General features: G+C 34.0%; 1 long non-coding RNA gene across 1 annotated transcript; it reads left to right on the top strand.

Annotated features, from left to right (window-relative positions):
* Nucleotides 1-7,315: 7,315 nt before the first annotated feature.
* LOC104864192 lies at nt 7,316-22,177 on the top strand. The gene is made up of 3 exons (XR_780782.1): nt 7,316-7,394; nt 11,197-11,267; nt 22,070-22,177. It is a non-coding gene; the product is annotated as an uncharacterized LOC104864192 (long non-coding RNA).
* The last annotated feature ends 1,479 nt before the right edge of the window (nt 22,178-23,656 follow it).

A 23,656-nucleotide genomic window follows, 5' to 3' on the forward strand; every position in this document is an offset into this window, starting at 1 on the left:
GAGAAAAACCCCCTCTGGGGTCCTTGGGTCCTTCCTGGGTCTGTTGTCGCGCAGGCCGGGAGCTCCCGCGCAGGCCGGGAGCTCACGCGCACGCCGCCGGGTGATCGCAGCATAACATTTTTCTTATTGTTTACCCAGTCTTAAGAAAAAAGCAAATGATTCCCCTTTGAGCATTTAAAATTTTACAACAATATCTAATATTTATCGAGCACAGTTACCGATCATAATACTGAGCATCACATGAACTTCCTTATTTTTTTTTTTTGGTACTGGGGATTGAATTTGGGTCCTTGCGCTTGCAAGGCAGTCCACCGAACCACTGAGCTAAATCCCCAGCTGAACTTCCTCATTTTATGCAAGTGATGCTTCTATAAGGAGAATATTATCACTGTGCCCATTTAGAGATAAAATTAACAAGTGCCAGATGTGGTATGAAGACCAAGGCAAGACAACTGTGAGATTTGGATCCTCTTTAAAAGAAAAATCAAATATGGTACGGCTGAGAAGCTGCTAGCATGTTAAACCAGTACAATGGAAATTTTCGATAGTCCCTTCTGCAGGCAGCATTTGGAAGTAGACCAATTGGGGAGTGCTTATGATGCGTTTAAGATTTGTTAAGGAGAGGATTGTTAAGATCAAGATTTATTGACATTGGGCTGGGGATTTAGCTCAGTGGTTCATCCTCCTGCCTCACAATTGCAAGGACCTGAGTTCGATCCCTGGTATCAAAAACAAAGACAAAAAACGATTTATTGACATAGAAGGCTTCAGTTTAGAAGCATATAAATAATTCTCATGGAAATAATGTCCCACAGACCAGTTTTGCCAAAAGTGCAGAATTTAATTTTTTTAACGAGCAGCCAGGTATAGAAAGCTGTGAATAATCACACCAGTCTCTTTGGGACAAGCCTCCTCTCACTGCACCTCTTTCCGTAACTCAGTAAACTCAGTTTCGTGACTCATCACTAATTCGCAAATTGAGAAGCTTCCATTTGTTAGGCATCATTGTAGGTAAGAGCAAATCAAGTATGGATAAAATTGAAGATCCACGCCCCCTATGAAACTCACAATTTAGTTGAGGTAGACTAATAACCAAAATATATAAAATTAATAGTGGTAAGGAAAAATACATCAGTTAAAAAGTAGAAGTGTGATTTTGGACAGACTATCAGAAAGACCTTCACTGAAAAGCTAACTTCTAAGACAAGATGATATTCCTGGTAGGAAGTCTTATACCTGAAAGGATGAGATGGTACAGAAATTTCACAATCATTCAGTCACATTATCTTACTTTTTAGATCTTCTGATTGGTCCACTCATCCTCACAAACAAATCAGTCTAGTCACGGTGCAGATGGTTATTTTGTGTGTCTGCTTATGGAGTTACCCACATTCATTTTTTTGCATGCTTTCTCTCATGTGTTTAACCTCTATCATCACACCCTAGGATCATTTACTCACATGTATAAGAAATACATAATCTCCTTCACAAATGGCTACAGATGTGTAGAAATTTGATCTTTGCTTAGGAATATTTCTGGTCGAGTTGCAACATTTGCCTGTACTTAATGATCAGGCAGATAGTTGTACCGCTGGAGCCTTCAACAAGCAGAATGGAGGACTCCAAGGCCATAGTCTAGGTGCTAGAATCAGCTGGTCTCTAAAACAGACAGAAAGCCCTTAAGGAAATCATGTTTTTCTTATTTCTCTGATGAAGCAATTGAGGCTTATTTGTCCAGGCTCCCTGACAAATGCAGCATCCTGAATGATTACCTGAGTTATTTAATTTCAAATATCAAACACAAAATTATTTTCAATTATTTTGTTTGGTGTGTGTCTGGGGGAGTGTGCCCTTATACCTACACATCCTAGTTATATGGTAGATCACAGAAGCTTTGAGGGCTGCAATGATAGCTTCTCCAACAGCACTATTTCCTTGAGCTTTAAAAGAAATGAAACAATTTTGCTATTCAAATGATATGTTCTAGTATCAGCAGAATTCTGAATAACTTAGCAAGAAAATAAATAGCTTTGTATGACCTAAATAAAATTATAGTTAATAATATTAATCTTAATCCTGTAGTAAATTTATTATACATTCAAATTATCCCATATTAAAATCACACGCTAGCTACCCAAGAAAAAAGTAGACTAATCATAGTTTGACAGCTAATGAATGCATCTATCATCACATTCCTGTTATTTTTTTACTCAGGACTTACAAAACAATTATTGTCCATGTATTTAAAATATTTTGTTAAAATATGTAATGATTATTGAACATGTATTCCAGGCTTTAAGCTAAGGCCTCAATATTTGTTATCTCATTCTTTCTTTACTGTACTGTTAAAAGGAAAATATTATCCCTGTTCCAAGGGGTGAAAAATCAGGACTTGATAAGGTTAGAAAACTTCCCCAAAGTTATGTAACCAGAGGTGGATTTAAGATTAGATAGACCCTGTCCAGGACATTTCCTGCACCACTTCCCTTTCCAGAGATAAGCAGAGAGAACATTATGTTCAGAGGTAGAGATTTCTCATTTAATAAATTTATGGTTTTAAATCTTGTTACTGTGTACTTGAAGATCAAGAATATTCTATAGAAAAATTAGATAATATGCATAAACATGCTTTCAGAAATTTGAAACTACAGTTTATTATTTCTTTAAAACAATCTCTAACCCAACCCTTTGTTCATAGAATATAAACTAAAAACAAATGAGACCCTGAAGATATATAAAGTTTCTTTTAAAATGAATTGTGTTGCAAAATTTTCAGCTTTTATGCACAGGGATGGTTACATTGTAATTTCCATCCAGCACATAGGTACATATGGTGAGGAAACTGTCTTAAAAATACTAGTATAGAGCAGCATGGACATTTATCACATGGCACAAATACATCTTTCTTTTTATAGGTTTTCATAGGAATATGAATACATTAATAACATAAAAGAGTTTTGACTAAATTTTGGTAGCACAACCATGACTGAAATATTCCTTGCTACTTTTCAGTGAAAATACTGAATAAAGTATATTAGAAGGTAAAATTTTCAAATAGATTACCCTGAAAACCAAGAGAATCAACTGAAGAGCTGTCAGAATATACATTAAATTCCATCAAAATGGCAAATTAGAAAGTAAATAAAAAATATTAGTGATGTTTACTTACAACACAAATCAGATAGAAACTATTAAGAATATTGTAGTGAAATTAGCAATAAAAATATAGTCATACTTACAACTGAATGGGATAAGAAATGAATCAAGCCTTTTACACAATATGAATCTTGACTATTTGAATCCCTTTGGTATGTGAAGACACCAAAGAAAGTACAATAGAATTTTCCTATCTTTTAGTAAGTGCTCTACTTTTCATGTGATTATTTCTCAAACTTTTAAAAATGGCTTTATTGAGATATAATTGGCATGCAATAACTTGAACATATTTTAAGTATACAATTTATGTTTTCTAATAGAGACACATATACCAAGAAAACCATCACCAGAATCAAGTTAATAAATACATTCATCATCCTTAAACATTTTATCATGCCTTTTGTACACTTTCTACTTTTCCCTTTCTGCCAGCTCCTTTCCTGAGCATAGAACTATCTCTTTCTAACTGTGGATTGGTTTGCATTTTACAGAATTTTGTATGAGTGGAATCATATAATATTGATTCTTTTTTCATTATTTTGAGATTCATCTTATTTTCTGTGCATCAGTTTTTTTGTTGTTGTTGTTGAAAAATATCCTATTGTAGGAATATGCCACAGTTTGTTTATTCAGATATCTACTCAGGAACATGTGGATCCTTTTTACTTGTTGACTTGACAAAACTTCATGAACTTTCATGACTACGTGAGCAGTGAATGTTTTACCTTTCTCTCTACAATGTAAGAACTCTATTGATGATCATGTTAATGATAATAATGACAACTGACATTAAGTAAATATTTGCTATGAGTCCGGTACTGTATTGAATTCTGTAGGTCAGATACAGTTTACATGGGTAAATGTAACAAGGTAAAACTAAAGCTCAACTCAGGTACCAAGACTACTAAATTCTTAGATACTTAAGTGAATATGAATACAAGTTGGAAAAATGATCAAACTAGACATATGAGGATTATTTCCATGCTTGTGAGTAACGATTTCTTCCTAGAAAAAAATTAGTTGACAGACCACATCTCTCTACCAGGAGATAAGGAGTTCTTTAACTGAACTGCATGGAGGGTTTCATGTGTATGTCTTGAAGTTGAGAAACCTTGAAATTCTTGAGTAACTAAGAAAGCTACAGCTGAATTTGGCTGGACAAAGTGTGAAAGCAGGAGGCGATACCCAAGAAATGACAACACTCCCACTGAGCACTATAGAGACTGATCTAAACTGGAGCCTAGCGTTGCCCGGGAGACCCACTGAGAGCATCAAGGGACTCCCGCACCAAATCTAGCTTGTGAATATCCAGAGAGCCAGGCTGAGGATGGGGAATTGGCCATGAGACGCAGGGAGAGAACTAGAAAGGAGACCTCTGTGGAACTCCGTGAGGCTGATGGATGCTCTGATACCTGCCTGACCCAGTCAGCGAGCAAAGACTTCCCTGTCCTGACTTCTCTTCTCTGCATTCCTCATCCTTGGTGAGATTTTTTTTTCCCTTTTAAACAGCAAATTATTTGAGAAAATGGAAAAGTGAGAAAAGAGAGAAAGAGCCAAGCCAAACCACACTGTCTCTGTCTGAACAGGTTATCTACTAGATGAAAAGAAGCTCCAAAACAAAATGAATGGAATCTAAGTATTGAATCAAGACAGAATTTTGCAGTGTATGGTTACTGTACAACTATTGCATACCAAATCATAAAGGGACTTGCTTTCCCACTGGATAAATTTTAAATGTATATGAGGAGCCAACAATTAACTTACCTTTTGTATATCCCAGGTGTCATTCATATGAAATATGATGATTACATATGAATTATTGTCTTTGGAATTTTACTTGTATATAAACTTTAAACACAAACGCTCATGTCAAAAGCAAGATATTTAGCTATGAAGTAAGAAATTCAGAAGAAAATAATTGTTGCCCCCACAAATTGTCATTTAAACTAGCATCACAAACAGCTTATTGTTGAATTGCCTTGGGAGATAAAACATGGTTCTATCTCAAAGAGTAAGATTTTTTTAGAAAGCTCCCTGCAGATAAAAATTTAAGATGTGAATCCTTTGAGAAATGTTGATTTCATTTCTGAAAATGCCACTGTTCTACTCTAGGTTCATATCAGCTAACTGCGTGTCTTTCTCTGGAGCTCACTGTTTGTTTTTTAGCAAGAGACATGAAAAATGAGGGTTCTGTATTGAGATGTAACTTGGTCACAGCAGAATGATCTCCATCTAGTTATATCACAGACCTAGCAGAGCCTTAAGACACTCAAGACAGGGCTTTGAAATGACAATTGAAAGTATAATGAAATAGTCACTTTCTTTACCCAAAGCTTATGAGTGAAGGCATTTTTCCTAGCACTTTTGTCTTTTATTATATCAGCTGCTAGGCAAGCGTGCACACACACACTCACACACACACACACAAATTCTTCAAATACACAAGCTCTGACTCACAATTTTGCGTGACATATATGTGTATTTGTGTGGTACATTTAGCAGTTGTGCAAGCATGGCCTTTAAATACAAGTCCATTCTGGCAAGTTTACCTTAACTTTGTAGTAGAATTTTGTATTACTGGAAATGAATCCTGACAGCTAAGAGAAATCTAGCATATCTTTTATCATTCTGTATGGCAATGCAAATCAAATTTCAAATTTATAGTTTACATTTAGAAAGTATTCAGTTTTTATCTTGCATATATTCTGATTCAGAAAATTCTCAGTATATCTTTTCCATTCCATTTTTCCAATGTTTGGGAATCACAAAGTAAATTTTAAGAAATATTTTGAATATAGCAGTTATTATTATTATTATTTTTTTTTTTTTGGTTTTTGAGACAAGGTCTCACTATGTAGTTGAGACTGACCTGGAACTCAGGAACCCAGGCTGGTCTCAAACTCACAGCGATCCTCCTGCCTCAGCCTCCCAAGTGCTGGGATTACAGGAGTGCACCACCACGCCCGGCTAGCAGTTATGATTATAACCATTTAGGGAAAAAATTTCCCATCACATTTGGAGAGAAAATACTTGAGCATACTTAAATTGAATTTATTGCTGGAATAAACATGATATGGCCCTAGATATTGCCCAGGTTTAATGTTCTCCTTATATTTGTAATGATTCTCTATTAGTTGTATGATAAAACTTACATAATTGCATTGAGAAACATTCTTTTCATTCCAAAAACATCACCTCCAGTCAATATATTTGATTGTGATGCTTTAATATTTAACAAGTGCAAAGGTAAAATAATTACATTTTAATTAGAAAAATAATTGAAAATTAGGGAAAATAAACATATTTACAGACAAAAATAAGAATATAAAAACATAAGTTACCTCAAGTGTCATTTTTCCAATTGAGTAAAGTGAAACATACATTTTATAATATCTTTGCTGTAAAAAACTAGTATGAAAGTACAAAAAAATTCAAAGGAGTGTTACTTATCTTTTAGCAGATGTTTCCCTAATTTTTCTTCATTCTTTAGTACTTAGTATTCTTATGCAACTTGATTCTCAATGTGTATTTATTGAGTCAAACTAAGTTTTAGAGATATTTTTATGGATATATAGAATGGATAGGAAGCAGTATCATGAATAACATAGGTTGAACATATGGAACCAAACTTAACCAAATTATCTAAAGTGTGTAATACTTCATCTCAAATAGCTGGAGAATGTAGTTACTTTTTAAAATCTAAACTTACTCTTTTACATCAGATTTACTTGGGATGTTTCATTTCAGATTATTTGTACAATGTTCATAGAAGACATGCACTCAATGAAAAAGTATATATATATATATATGTACAATTTATTATATTATACATTTCTATATCAGAAAGATTTGATATATATTGTACTTACCAACTACCCACCTCTGTAAGTATGCTGTCTCATTTGAGCCAACAATATTGCTATGAGTAGAGTACATTATTAACCTGTTACCATTGAGGAAGGTGGGGCTCAGTGAGATTAAATAATTTGCACTATTTCATACAATTATTAGAATCCAAAATTTTAAATGAAGTTTGCACAGTTCCAATGCCCAAAGTTCTTTCTCACTGATTCTCTGTTTCAGTAATCAAGCAGTAAGAAAACGTTTTAGAATGTCAATAATCTTTTAAAAATGTTGACAATTTCAGGATGTAGGTGACTCTCCTTATTAGAAAATTACGACCAGCCTTTGACCATAGAACCAGAGCTGAGAACATCAAGAGCCAGCTGTAATCAGTGGTAGGTGGCCAGAAAGAAGGTATCGTAAAAGGAAACTTGATTAAAGGAATTATCAGAGTATGGTGTTGAATTTTGATAAGGATTTTTACAGTTGCTAATTATAATATTCAAATCAGTAGTTCTTGCCCTGTGGCTAGTAAGTACACTAAAATTACCACATTCTGAGAATTAATTGTGGTGAGTAAATGGCAAAGACATTTCCTAGGGATACAATATTTTCCTGTATACAAATAATATTCTCTTTTATTTGAATGATAACATATGGTTGAAACCTCAATGTAGATACTTATTTTTTATAGTAGTGATTTTATGAGACATTAAAATTAGGCTTAAACAAGGGTTTTAAGTGAGATATGCTTAGCTTGATATTTTATTCTGACAATATCATTAAGAAAAGATAAAGCTGAAGGGAAAACTGAAACCCCTTTGAGTGAATTAGTATTCCTACTGCATTACTTATTTGGACAGTATTCTTTACTCCTGATGTGACCCTTGCAAATTTAATTCAGTGTGATAGCTGGCCAGCATGTAGACTATTTCAGCTATAGACAAAAATTTGAATGTTTTCTAGCTATGGATAAAATATTTGATATTTGTGGAAGTTCTTGCTCACTCAACTTTTCTAACTTAAGGTGTTAGGAATGAGGAAGTGATTCTTTGTTGCTTTGCTATGATGTGGTTCATACCTATTAATGGTAAATCAAAAAGTATGTTGATATTGCATGATCAAGGTTACTGGAGATGTGTTATACAGTGTACTATTACAGGTGTTGTACTTGAAATAAACAATATATAAAACGATTTTATTTTTTTAACAAAGTTCATATCTTTTTCTCTAAAATTAAGTCAAATGTCCTAAAGTAAAATTGAAAAAGAACCACACAAAATTTATATAATATAGGTTTTTGTTAGAATGTTTTTTATTAAAAACCTGGTCCTAGTAGAGTTCTGTTTCTCTTCTGAGCATATCCTTACATTCTCAGCATCTTTATTTATAGGTATTCACATACTTTTTATTTAACTGCATTTTGTGATTTAAGGAGGTGACAGCTATCTGAGCCCAGCATTTTTATTGTCACAGAAGATTTTAAATACAGCTTTTAAGAGTAACCCATTTTACGGTTCCCTTTCTGTCTTTTTAGACAGAAGCTATTTTTCTCACTAAATTTTTTCTACTCTTAACCTCCATTGTTAATAGATTCATTCCTGGATTTTAGAGAACACAAACTCGTGTTTCAGATAGCTAGCAGGTTTGGGAGTTACATCTCTTCCTCCTGTATCATTTTGGAGGTCTTTCACCAAGATTACTGGTTGGAGGTAAGAGTCTTATTTCCAAGGTTTTAACTTTGGTCATTTTACTTCATAGATTATAACATTCTTTTCATAAACTCTGAACATTTGTTTTACAGATTTTGGTTTTTGTTTAATAAATTCTGGCCTTTGTTTCAGCTTTTATTTCAAAAGTTCCTTAATTTTAAGTTGTCTATTTTATTTTGGTTTTTTGTTTTTGTTTTTGGTACCGGGGGTCGAACTTGGGTCCTTGCACTTGCGAGGCAGGCGGTGGCACCACTGAGCTAAATCCTCGGCTAAGTTGTCTGTTTTAAATGTTTGTAAATTTCTTATTTTTCTTATGCATATTCTTTAGTTAAAACTACATTTTATTCTTATTTTATATATGTTGCACTTAGGCATTTGGATTTAGTTGCTTAAAAATGTTGTAAAATGTGTCTTATAAAAGTTCAGGCTTTTACCTTTTCAAAGATGTCCTTTTAGAATGCCAAACAGTGGTCACTCTGTGAGCCAGTAATTGCCTTTAGGGAATCTGCCACTCTCAAACAGAGGATAGATTTTTTTCAGTTGCCCTCTGGTGAATCCTAATTCCCATCTATGCCGGTGACAGGTAGAATGTTGACCAGATAGATAATTGGGTTCCCTTCAGAGATAGATCTCTGTGTGGAACTAGCAAAACTGAGGTGACAATTGAGGGGTCATGGCCAGGACTACTCTCTGGTGGATACCCAAATGTCCTAGCTCCTAAGTCTGGGTAATCAGCAGAAAATCTCCACATCTAGTCCCTATCTGGGCTCCTCAGTGAGGTGAAAGGGGAACTCTGTTAGTGATCATCAGATATCCTCTGTCTCATAGTGATCTGAAATGATGCCACCAGAGCCCTTTCTTCAGCCTCCATTAAGAGTTGAGCTGCAGGTTTGGACTGCTCTCTTTACTAGTAAGACATACCTCTAGACAAATGTAAAAGACAAATCTCTGATAGACTAAAAGCTACCTGACCCGCCCCCCCCCCAGTCATGGTCTTTATCATTTATGTGTGTAGGGGAGAAAAATACCTTTGCTGAGAGGTTGTGAATTTTGGAACTCTGACTATGGCCTTATAGAGTGCTATATGGTAGTATTGTTTTTTTGTTTTTTTTTAATGTTGAACTAGCTTGAGCTTTATTTGGACTTTTAATATTCATTGTTATTTTGTGGTTTACTAAATACCATTAATACATTCCAGGTGTACAGGTCTTCTAAGATATTGTTTTGGTAATGATCTTTTTTGACTCAGGTGCCTGCCTTTTTCTTGTTCTCCAGCGACTTGTGACAAGAGGTACATGTCCAGCAAGCATGAGATAACCAGTCAAATAATACTTTTTCTCAAGAAATTATATGATGTATATGTTATATGTGTCTCCACACTTAGAGATGCTCAATGTCACACACTAAAATTAGAGGCTAGGCAGTGTGAACTTCTAGGGTACATTTATAGACTGATAGGTATGTTCTCTTTAGATGACATACCATTAAACTATAACAAATAATAGCTTTCTATATGTCAAGTAATGTCTTCTAATCAAATAGAGTGTTTGACTAAAAGACTTCCATATAAAGATGGACATTTAATGTCATGACAAGGTCATCATGGATGTCATGCAAAAATACTATGTGTGGTTCTTGATCTTGAATTTCTCTATATAATGTATAACTGTTATCTGATAATATTCTGCAAGGATTCAACTAATTGACCATGGTTGGTAAAATAACAGCTCCTGTAACTGTGCTTTATACTTCAAAGTGCGTAATGTCCAGACAAAATTATAATAGTTAAGCTCACTGCTCTTACTGAACTACTACTGTCACTGATCACTTCTGGGTATTCAACAACTAAAGTTTGAAGACCAAAACTAGAAAGTTAACTTGGCCATGAGGACATCTAATATTTTGGCCCTGGTCCCTCAAGGTCTACAAGATCCATGACACAAGGGAACGTTTTCTATGGGATTTTTACATCTTTGGTAAGTCACCCAATCTCCTCAGCAGGGAGATTGCCAGACACTAGAGGACAAATTTACCATGTGCCAAAGGAGGGAAAAGTCTCCCATGCTTTCACTGACATAAACATGGTCAAGCAAGGCCATGACCCATCCTGACAGCTGACACGGACAGAGGAACTGAGAGGCTCTATGCATGGTTCCAAAATAATGCCTGAAGAAACTTAAGTGACCTTGATAGACAGCAAGAGGCTCATATTGATTGACATAGGTTTCACTTTAACTTGATTTTACACACCCAGCAGAAAAGAAAAAAATACAAAAGAGACACAAAAATAATACCACAGTAAAAAAGCTAGATATGAAAAGGGGCTCGAATTGCTGGCCCCTTCTGTCAGTTTCCAGCCACACAGGTAGCTAACCATGGTTATGGATCATTAGGAAAAAAACTATGGTAAAATCTATGAGCTCAGATATAGTTTTAAATGTCTTAGTAAGATATGCTCTTCAAATTTTCTCTTTTTTTCTTACAGCTAAAACTAGAGTGACTTATGACAAAGAATCATACTTACAGATAACCTCCATCAATAAAAGAGTCTAAGAGGTAATAGGTTATAATCACTCACTATATCAGTGTCTAAGTGTGAACTCCTCTCCAACCTTCCCTTCCATTCTAGTGTGCTCATGCTTAGATTTTTCATGCTCTAATTTCTTAAAAGTTTTGTTTATTCTTGCCTAGAGGATGCCAAACTCCAAGCAGTCATACAAACTGAACCAATGACAAATGTGCTAGATTTCTTTTACTGGTATCCACCAGATCGACCTTGTAAATAGCCCATAACTACTAAACTATACAGCTTCTATGTGGGATTCTGAAGTCCCCTGGACATTCTTATCCTCTGTGGGAAGCTGTTCCTAATTTCTTCCAGTGGAAATCATTGCTGGCTATATTCATAGCAGTTCTGCTAACCTTAGTATTTGGTCAATGTATTCTTAAGTGTAACTTAGCGTTTGTCTTCTCCAGACTCAAAGCTACTTGCCTGGCACCTATAGAGGGACGTTAGATAAACCCTCTGACTGTTGACCACAACTATGACCCTCTTCAGTCAGAAGTAGCCAGAACAGTCTTCACTTTTTGCCCCCTCACAGCTGTTGGGGAACTTCTTCAGAGGGGGAAATAATGTAGATAGATAAGTTAATTAGATATCTTATAGGCAGTTATTCAGAGCCATTCCAGGTGGAGTCAACAATATGGAGAACAATCAACACATTCACTGAAGGCCAGAATTGTAAAAGGAGAAAGACTACTACACTACACCCTTGTGGTTTCCCTGGGGATAAATAACAGTAATTGCTATTCTAAATAGGTATTAATCACCTGGGTGGGGGGCAAAGATCTTCCAAGAAAGATCCCTGACCCACCCCTTTCCACTGAAAATCCTTTCTCAGTTCTTCGTATGCTTTCTATGTGACATGTTTCCCCATTGGATCCCCATTTAATCAATATTACCTGGGTGGCTACAGTTGTAATATTATTGGTTCATCAGGGTTTTGTCCCACCTCACGCCCACCTTTTAAATTTCCATTGGGTCTTATAGTTTTGTCCCACTTTGTAACTGCCTCACTACATGGCCGTGCTGTATAAAACATCTTTGAAAAGTCGGCTGAGCAGGCAATCCACTTTCCGGTCCCCCTTCTGTCTTTCTTATACAGAAGCTTTCTTCCTCCCAGTAAATTTTTCCTACTCTTAAAAAAAAATACAGTTTTTATTCTAAGTAGTAGGTGGCAGAATGAAATTTGCAAGGTACAAGAGATTAGAATTGCAAATCTGTGATGTTATGTCTCTGGTTGAACCAGCTGGTCCTTCAGCATCTCCATTTCCTTATGTGGAGATTAGAAGGGGATCTGGGGAAAGGGGAAGAGGTGTGGGGGGGGAGAAAAGTTAAAATGATTAAGACTTTACTTTTATGTATTTATTTTTATTTTTATTTTTGGTACCAGGGATTGAACTTGGGCCCTTGCACTTGCAAGGCAGGCCACCGAACCCTTGAGCTAAATCCCCGACAATTAAGATTTTAATTTCTCAAGATGAATGGAATTATACATCACAAACATATACCAATAAAAAAGGAAGAAGTATGTTTAGAGTTGTTTTGTCATTGATTTTTTTAACAAAATCTACAAAATGGACAGAGCTTTGAAATAGACTATCAGTGGAAAACTAAAATATGTCCAAAATATTCCTCTGGGTAATCTGATTCTATGGAGTCTCTGAACCTTTCATTTTCTTGGCTCTATTATAACTCATTGAATTTTAGAAAACATAAGATTTCAATTAATAAATACACATAAATTCTATCTAGAGGATATTCATGGATTTTTGACTTCTGCTGTGGAACACATCAATTTTGTGTCTATTATGCAAATTTATTTTAGTCTTCTTATAGGTTCGAGATATATATGGCTATTTGAATCTCTTTTGAACAGGGAAATATGTTAGTGAGTCCCCTCATTAATTTTTGCAGTAATGCACCAGTTGGCACTTGTTCATCTCAAAAAATAAATGTTATTGACAACAATTTCACTGTGATAATGGGCAAGTTAAATAATTGGAGGAATATTACAAATTTCACCTTCTATATTATTATTGCAGCACTGAAAGAGACCACTAGATAAGTGTAAGATGAAAGAGGGGAATATTAGAAAATAGTCCCTGTAATACAAAATAAAACTGTACTGATTCTCTGAGAAGCAGGAAAACAGTGCAAGAAACAGGAATTAGGGGACACTGCAGGATGTCATCTCCAACCTTTCTGCTCTGATCTCATCTTCTACCTTGCCCTTCTCCCGCTCCTCTCCATGCTGTCTTTAGAACAAACCAATCATGCTTGGAATAAATAAGATTTCAATACCTTGCTTTGGTCCCTTACTTCCTTCAGAGCTCTGCTCAAATATGACTTCATCAATTGCCCTACAGAGAATTATTTATTATTCTAATCCATAGAAATTTTTAGCCTTTAGATTGCTTTACTTTTATTTTCTACCAGATAGCATATTAGATTACTTCCTTTCTATGAAAGCATAAGCCTCATGAGAACAAGGCCATTTGTTCATTGCTACTTCCCCAGAAGTTATAGAATATGGATGGATCCAATATATGAGTATTTGGAGTTAGGAGCAGGATACATGAATTCTAGTTCTTCATTCTATTAAGGATAAGCATATTAATTATTTTTGCATTTATTTTTTCTTACTTTTAAGTAAGGGAGGATGACAACTTTAGTTTTTCTCAGTAATTGTGAAGATTAATGATATAAATCATTATTTATGAATCCCTAATGCTGGGCATGCTTTGGTTTAAATAATATGAATGGATTGTGTAAACCTCAAAGTGCTAAATACCTGATAAATAGATATCAACGTAGTAAATGTAGATTAGTATTCACATTTTACAGATTAAGAAACTATGGTTAGAAGTGTTTGTGATTCATAAAATACAGCACAATTAAACAGTGTGAAATCAATATTAAGGATATAAAACTTTTAAATAAAATATATTTTTATAATAAACTAATAATTCAATCAAAGAATGGTTATTTGATGAGATCAACAATTTAACCAACAGATGCAATATAGAATAAGCTCAATTTCTTAATTTCTTGTTAACCTAAGAAACAGACAAGAAATAAGTAAAGCAAAAATAATTAAGTTACATATATTATGACTAATACTATCAGATTGTAGAAAAATATATGGTTTCCCCTTTTTAGTAGAGATTTGTCACAGAATAACAGCAGTAATTCTCTAAATGCCTTTTGGCCTTATTGCAGGTCTGTTTAATGTTTTTTTTGGCATAAGGAAATAAGAAATAATCACCACTATTGTTTTGACAGTACTTTGAAATTAATTTCTACTTTCTGCGTTTTAAGTGTATTAACTTATAGGAACTTGTAATACTTAAATATCTAATGTTCGTAGTGCAAATTTTGATAAATGTTCAAAAAACCATGTAGAAAATGGCTCTTACATGTGGGCATTTTTGGTAATTTAGGCACAGATACACCTCAGTTAACCACCTGTGTAATGACTGTTCGGACTTAGACCCACTACTCAGACATAGAACTTGTCTCTTTTTGGGTACAGTTCTGTATATGTTGTTTATAGAGCCTCAATGTTTTTTTTTTTTCATAGTATACCTTGTTTATAGAGTACTCTAGTTTTTGCTGGTTGTATTCTATAGTTCAGTAGTTTAGTTTTATGTTTTTGTGATACATTACAGTACCACATGTAAGAGTTATGAAAATAAAGGCAAAATTATCCTTGGAGTTTCCTTTGACCATTTCTTTGTTATGAATATTGCAATGTACATCCTATATATAATTCCTTATTCAGAGACCAATTCATTTAAGGACCTAGGTTCAGGAATTTAACTTGGTCATTAAATGATAAGCATCAGTACATAAATAAGAGGCCTCAAAATTCTTTTGTCCAAAGAGAGGTGACAGAAGCCCCTTTAAAGCCAATTTTCAAATATTAAATGAGAAACAAAAAACAAACATGAAAAAGAGTCACCACAGAAAAATTCTATTTTTATTGTCATTTAAATGACACTATATCCTAATGTCTGTCACTCAAAAAGTTTATGTGTAGAAAAGGAAAATTATTTGTCTTAGTGCACCCAGGGGAAAAATACTATTGATTATCTTAAGTGCTTTATGTGTCACATCTCTTTATTAAAATTTGGGAAAAATAATTTTAAATGGGTCTTGAGCCATTTAGAAAAACTGAATAATTAATTTCTATAATTGTTTATTTTTCTACACCACAACAAAACATTTTATTGTACTTAAATGATTTTAAGTACATTTCCCAAATGGGAAATATGTACATTAACAATTTGTCATGTGCATAGATCTTTAAAAAAATCCAATAATTTTCCCATTATTTGCAATTTTAAAATACCCAGAGAAGACCTCATTTTAGGCATATAGATAAAATATAATTACATTTTGCTTTTCAGTGTTCTCTCTTAAAATATATCAAAAACTACATTGGAAATGGACACATCATACCCTTTTATTAAATAGAGGAAGCTATTGATACATTTTCCACTTTCTGTGTTACTAATCATAGGTATGTTGGCCCTGGACAAATGCTCTGGGGACAGCTTAAATGAAATTGGCCAAGTGAAAATGTCAAGAGGAAGTACTTTTTATTCTGCTGTAGAGTGAAAAAATGGTGAAGACATGAAATGAATGAAGGAAATGAGTCTTAGACATCAGCCAAATGTTGGTACAAATACATTGTTTGACTTTTTCTGATGGAACTTATCAGTCATATAAGGAACTTTGGACATCAGTCTATTTTTTACTTCATTATTCACATGACAAAGACAACATGATATAATATTTAATAAAGATTTAAAAAACCTCTATTGTGATAAATGATAAGAAATGAGGATTTGCCATGTTGCATGGCATTTATTAAAATATTTTTTCTGATGTTCTTTAGAAAGACATTACTCCAGGTACTTCTGAGTATTATCAGTAAGAATAAAGTATGGATAGCATGAGGGCTAGACAGAACTGTGTTTGTATTTGTGTAAGGGATGTGATTTTCACAATAGAAGTAGCTCCAGTATCCAGGTTCATGTGTCCTGTAACTTTGTCTCTTATAATAACAGTGTATTAGAAACCTAAAAGATTACCCCTGGGAAGTCGAAGATTTTAAAGCAGACCTATCAGCTGGGCCTAGTCTGTGGACTAATTATTATGTTACCATCCTGATTTAAAAGGGAAATATGCTTGACCTGCAAGGATGCATTAGCAAACCAAACCAAACCAAAACAGAAGGAAAGTTTAGATTATTTTATGCCACACATAGCTTTTTCTTTTTCTTTTTCCGTGAGCAGCAGTATCCTAGGAGTTTTTATCTAAAACATTAGCCTGGCTCAGTAGGTGTCAGATTAGATATACATTACTCCATTATCTTGTATACTACTCTGCATCAAAGGATGTATGGGCTTGCAAACTGAAAGGGAAAGAGAATACATAAAGGGTATCTCTTTTCAGTTTTAGACTAGCGCTTTTAACATTAAGAAAAATCAATAACTGGATTGACTGCATTCAGTGGGGAGCATTATTGTTTCCCATAATGTATCTAATGCATATCATTACCAGAGTAATCACATTATTATCTGCCTCTGCCTTGCTGCTTGCTTGGCTAGATATGAAGCTAGGGCTATTTGTAAAGTTAAGATTTTTTTTTCCTCTTTTTCAAAATTGCGGCAAATGATATTCTTTCCATTTTCTTTATTAGTTGTTTGAACTAACAAGAACCTTTGAATTTAGGCTAAGCGGCTTGGTTTGTTGTGGTGGTTATTATTTCTCCCCCCATTAGGATTCCTTTTTGCTCTACTCAAATTAATCTCACCTTTAAGAAAGGGGACATAACATTTGCGGTTCATGATGCATATTGGTGGATTTTGTGTTTCTGAGATATCTTTTGACCAGCTGCAGAGCAATTCTGGAATATGCCTCCTACCATGTAGTATTCTAACGCTCTGATGCAGGTACTCAGGCTCAAACAATGAAGAACATCTAGAGGCTAGATGTGTGGTGATAAAGAGTACATATTAGAATATGTATCTCTAGTAACATTTAGCCGCATATCTGCATATCTAACTTGATTGTAACTCATTCACCTACGAACATAGTAACATTTAATTAGTTAAGTTATATGAGTCTTAGATTGCCTTTGTAGAATTGGGATCATAAAAATTGCATGGCACAGCTTTTTGATGGAGATTTAAGGCAATGCATTTTAGATATCTAGCTGAGAGCGTGATGCTGCTGCTTTCCCCCTGGCATTGTTGTAATAATAGTAATGGCTATTCCAAGTGGAATATATTATGTTTCTGCAAAGAATTCTTTATAAATCAATACAAGGAGAAGTTGCCAATGATGACTGATTAAAGAATGAACATTGGGGAAAGGAAAAAGAGTATGCACAGGAAACAAGTAGGGCTTCTCAAGTGCTGAGCAAGTCAAACTGAGAATGCTTTGCATTAGGTAGGAAATAAGGGAGTTGTACAGCTGGCCTAATTCATAGGCCTAGCTGAAAGACTTCTGAGAATGAGGTGACATTTTTTGGTGAAATAATTGTTCTTGAGAAGCACCGGTCTTCCTGTGAACCTTTCATCCTCTACTCTCATTTCTTTTGCATACTGAAAACATCATTACTTAAGGGGGAATCTCTGATTATGTACTCAGAAATTCAAATCCCAAGTATTTCTTTCTTTGTTGGAGTCCTACTCAAGGGTATAAGTAATAATTGTCAGAAGAGCCCCATTTGATGGAAATTTGAACTGTGGCAAGCAAATCATTCTATGCTCACTTGGAAACACTTAGTCACAACCACTTGTCCGGTCTGTTTGTGGGAGCAGATTATGCTTGAGAGCTGCCAGTGTGCTTCCGAATGTAATTCTTACTCTATGTTATGGAAAATAAACCAAAGTACTTAGGAACTAACAACATCTTTGAATACAAAATTCAAGTGCATTGTTCAATTTGGGACTGGCGAGGGATGAAGAGGGACAAAGCAGAAAATGGATGTTCTAATTTCCCTTCTTCTCCAGATGGAGGCATTTAAAGGAATTAGGGTCCCTAAAACAAACCAGTGGTGCTTGTAATATGGAGACCACACATTACTGTATGAGATACAGGAAATGTTTTTGCTCTGATTTTTGCCTTTTTATATATTTTCTAACCTAGTTTTTGTGATATGACTTGTTTAGACAAGGCAAATTTTACACATAACACATAAATACACACAGGTGCACACACACAGAAATGTAGATAAAGGAGTATATTATGTAATTTCTTAAGAGAAATAAATTCAACAAATACTCAAAAGGAAAGTATAGGAGAATGACTTTGTATTTGTGTACATATTTTACTGCTTTACTTTGGTTGTTTTTCTGCTTTCATCAGGAAGATGTTTCATAGATGTTGTGGCAAGTTGATAGTAAATGATCTTTCAACTCAGAAAAAAAAATGAATGCAAGTAACTAATCAAATAAGCTGGCCTCTGGTTAGTGAGAAAGTTCAACTGTCTGGTAGAGTTTAAAAATCAATAGTGGGTCTTCTAAATTTGACTAAATATAAAATTCAAGACAAATATCAGAAAAAGTAGATGATTTAGAATCTATAAAAGATACATGCATCAGAGCAATGGAGGATATTTCATGACAGGAATATAAAACTTACTCAGAAAAAAAAAAAGAACAAAATTACTAAATACCAGTAGAAGAGTTACTAAAAAAAAAAAAGTGATTTGTTATCAACATTCTTATACTTATGGTAATGTATTTTATCTTATATTTGCTTCATTGTCTTCTGCATATCATCTTGTGGAAGCATCCCCAGAAAGAGGAACCCTGCTCTGTAAAAACCTTCTCACCTAAGATTCTCCAAACCGTGGGCCTCCAGAGCAGTATTGTTCAGAGCTCCACTTAGGCTACTTCACAAGTATATATGTGAACCCTGATTGCTTTGAAAAAAGTATGTTTTCTTTCAAAACTACAGTTTCTTCATTTATGCAGGGGGTCTGTTCATAATGCCTAGGTCATATCATTTAATTCTCTTTAAAGGAAGATTAAAATATTTCACCTAATGTATACAACATCTAGAACAGAGTGACCATTGTGTATTATTATGGTGTAACATAAGAGCTCATATAGCTATTATGGTTATGTATTGGTTTAAACCACTTTGTTTATTTGTTGACTAATAATGAGGTCATGATCTTATAATGATTCATGTATAGAGTGCAGATATTTCATGGAACATGTATTGTATTGAAATCACTTTGCTTGTTATTATATAATAGAAAAATGAATATAACATCATCCCTTTTTTTCAGCTTTAATTGAGTTTATTGGTACATTTTAGGGATACAGTACAGTTACATTCATTGTTGGGATCTTGTACCTCTACATGGCAAGTCTTGCTTCTCATTTTTTCCCCTTACCTCTGCCCTCCCTTCACCCCCCCATCCCCATCTACAAACACTTTATTTCCAACATCATCCCTTTTAAAAAACTTATGATTAAACAAAATATTCAATGACTGTCCACAAATGACTCTGAGGTAAAATTATGATAGGCAAAATAAAGTAGAAAAATACACTCTAGTGCTAAGAAGAGAAAGGAGGTATCATGTGACTTTTTGAAGAGTCAACAATATGGTAATTATTTTCACAATTGCTAATTTCTAATCAAAAGCACTCTTGCAGAGCTAAACAAATAGATCTTTTAAAACAGAGATATCACAAGATGATTTATTAAAACTATTTACAATATTCACTTGAAATCACTTTTGTTAAAAATAAATGGAAAGGAAAATAGACAAAAAAAAAAACTATTGTAAAATGTTAAGACTCGATGACCACATTTTGCTTAAGGAGAGAAGACTCATTGAAAAGAAATCTATATCTGATTAAAATATGAGCTATCCCATTAATCACACAATATGTTAGATAATAAACTGTGGTTGTTAACTTGATGTGCACCATTGAACATGGAGGAAAAATATAACATAGGCAGACAAGTGCACCAGTGCATACCAATGTAATAGCTCGTGGATATATTCTTCTTGTAAATATGACTGTAGCATACCCAGTATCTTGCTGAATTATGCTATAAAATGTTATTCTTTAAGTCACAGAGATTAACGGGGTAGATTTTTCAACACTGGCAAAAATCATGCATTTAAATAGAAGAAACAGACATAAATACATTCCACTCAGAGTCTGTCATTCTAATAATTCGTTTCATTTTCCATTGACAATTTTTTAATGTTTTGAAAAAAAAGGAGAAGCCAATGCCACCTTCCACTGATACATAATTATGTGAATTAATTTCAAGGACCCATTTAAACTATAAGCAAGGATATTTAACTGTCTTTGCTGTGTGGATCTAGTAAGTGTGTCCTGAAAATTTGCTGTTAGCAAAAATATAAAAGAATAAAACTAATGCATTCTAGAGGGACAATCCCACTTTTAGAAAATACTTAGAGTTATGTAATTTTTTCTGAAAATATACAAAAATTAAAATAAAAAGACTTAAAAATAATTTTGATATTGTGCTGTGTTCCAATTTCCTAACAAAGTAACACGAATCGCAGGAACTACACCCAAGTTTTCTTGTGATTGTTGTTTTTCTTATACTGTGTGAAATTACTGTTGTTAGTCATGTGTGGTTACTAAATACTTGAAATGTGGCTGTTCTGAACTGAAATGGGAGATAAGTATGAAACACACCCTAGGTTTCAATGACTTAATCCATAACAACATAAAATATCTTCATCATAAATGTTTAATAAAATTTATCCATGTCATTTATTTCTTTTTTAAAAATGGAAATGTAGCTGGGGATTTAGCTCAGTGGTTCTGCCGCCTGCCTCACAAGCGCAGAGACCTGAGTTTGATCCAGGGTACCTAAAACAAAACAAAACAAAAACTAAACAAAAAACAATGGAGTTGTAAATTTTTAATTATATATGTGATTTGCATTTGTACCATGTACTGTTTCTATGACAGTGCTTTTATGTGATTCATAAAGTAAGCCACTGATAAAATAACATTCTGAGCAAAGAATGCAGACTTCCTCAGAACCATTAAAAGTGACTCACAATCTGATCAAAAAAGCTGTTTATTTTAGGTTGTAGGTAAGTGGTTGTATATAAAACATATAATTTAAAATATATTATGTTTGAAAAAAGGTCACAAGAAAAATAGTATACCATCATGTATGTTTGTGTGGAAAGGGTTAGTGATATTAATATAATCATATTAATAAAGAGACTATTACAAAGGAAAATCTCCTCCATATGGTCTGAAAGTCCATTGAAAATTTATTTTCTTACTGAAAAATTTTAAATTCAAAAATCAATATATAAGAATCTTTTCCCAAGCCTCTCTCATCTGTCATTACAAAAACAAAACAGGACCTCCTTTCTGACACAAAAAAATATGAAATATCTTCTTTTTCTTTATAATGTTATATATGTGTAAAAAAAGGGATTAAGGAGAAGAAATGTCCTAGAGGTAGTCACAGCAGATAGTATAATAGATGACTGAGGATTTATTGCTTTGGGTTACTTCAATAAGCTGGCTTTGGGTTGGTAAACTAATAACTAAATCCTTATCATCTAATACTATATATGTTGAGCCATTCGTTTGCATTTCTAAGAATAGGCTTTCATTTGTATTTATATTTTTATTTTATTTATTCATTTGTTTTTGGTACTGGGGATCAAACCCGGTCCTTGCACTTGCAAGACAGGAAGCAGAAGCACTGAGCTAAATCCCCGGCCCTGTATTTTTAAAATACTGCTTATCTTTCAGGCATCATTTTCATAGGAGTTCAGAGCACAGAAGTTTTTCCCTGAGGCATGGAGCTGTCACACAAACCAGAAGTCATCATGGGAAAGGGAAGTCTTCGGAAGTAGTTTTCATGTGTTTGCATGCATTGGGAATGATCATTCTCTGATATGTCTTTTTCAGAAAGCTTTAAGCCTTTTAGAGACCACTGCTCAGCTTGGGGATATGGGCCAGACCTGAGGGTTTATCTATAAGGAGTTGGCAAAGTTAATGATGCTATCTTTGAATGTCTGAAGGAAGAAACAACTTGTGGGTTTTAAACCTCTGCTATCCAGCAAAGGGAGGCCCAAGAAATATGTGGTGGTTCAACATTTAAAATTCAGCTAATGCAACAGATAAACAGAATTTTTATTTTAAGATTACAACAATTTTAAAGTAAATTTACTTTTGACATTAATAGGTAAATTATATTTAAAAAATTTTTTTGAAGTTCTGGGGAGCAGATTCAGATCCTTTTCCATGGGTAATTAGGCACTCTGTCTTTCAGCTACACCTTTTTAAAAGTAAATTTGTGTTTAAAAACCCGTGCTGGATTTAATGATTGCAATACCTTTAAATTTGGAATAACTTTAGATTTGGCTTTTAAGTTGCATATTTTGTTATATCTAGATAAAGATCACATATTTCTAATCAAACATCTGATTAAGATGTGCTAGACATATGGACAGATGCAGATTTTGAAGGACTTATTTGTAAAATAAATATAATAGTGTCGGTAATAATTTTATATGGATTACAATTAAAATGTGATTATTTAAGTTAGTTGGGTTAAAATGTGTAATTAAAATTAATTTTACCTTTTTTTCCTTAAATTTGATTTTACCTGTTTTTTCTCTCCCTTTCTTCCTCTCCCTCCTTCCCTCCCTTCCTTCCCTTTTTCTTTCTTTCTTTCTTTCTTTCTTTCTTTCTTTTTCTTTCTTTCTTTCTTTCTTTCTTTCTTTCTTTCTTTCTTCCTTTCTTTCTTTTTCTTTCTTTCTTTCTTTCTTTCTTTCTTTCTTTCTTTCTTTCTTCCTTTCTTTCTTTCTTTTTCTTTCTTCCCTTCGTTCCTTCCTTTCTCTTTCTCTTTTCCTTCCTTTCTTTTTTTTCTTTCTATCTTTCTCTTTCCTTCCCTCCTTCCTTCCTTCCTTTTTTCTCTCCTTTCTTTTGAGACAGGGTCTCACTATGTTGCCAGTCTGGCCTTGTACTCATGGGCTCAAGTATTCCTCCTGCTTCAGTCTCCCAAGTACCTGAAACTGCAGGTATCTGCTGCTTCATCTGGCCTCTTTTTAGTTTTCTTAATATAGTTATTAGAAAACTTAAAAGTATAAGTTTAACATTACCTTTCTATCGGACAGTACAGTTTAAATTGTGGGAGACAACATATTGGAAAGATCTTTGAGATACAAAGACCATAAATAAGATATGGTTACAACAAGGAGCAAGTACTGACAAAAGAGTGAGGTGAGAAGCAACTGACTAAAAGACAAGCAGGTTCTGATCCTGCTGTGCTGTCAGATCAGGTACTTGTGATGCCTAAACTGACTTAAGGGCTCAGGATCAAAGATCTGTCGG

This window comes from Fukomys damarensis, unplaced genomic scaffold (genome assembly GCF_012274545.1).
Source record: "Fukomys damarensis isolate Sample0158 unplaced genomic scaffold, DMR_v1.0_HiC HiC_scaffold_36, whole genome shotgun sequence".
In the NCBI taxonomy this organism is placed as follows: domain Eukaryota; kingdom Metazoa; phylum Chordata; class Mammalia; order Rodentia; family Bathyergidae; genus Fukomys; species Fukomys damarensis.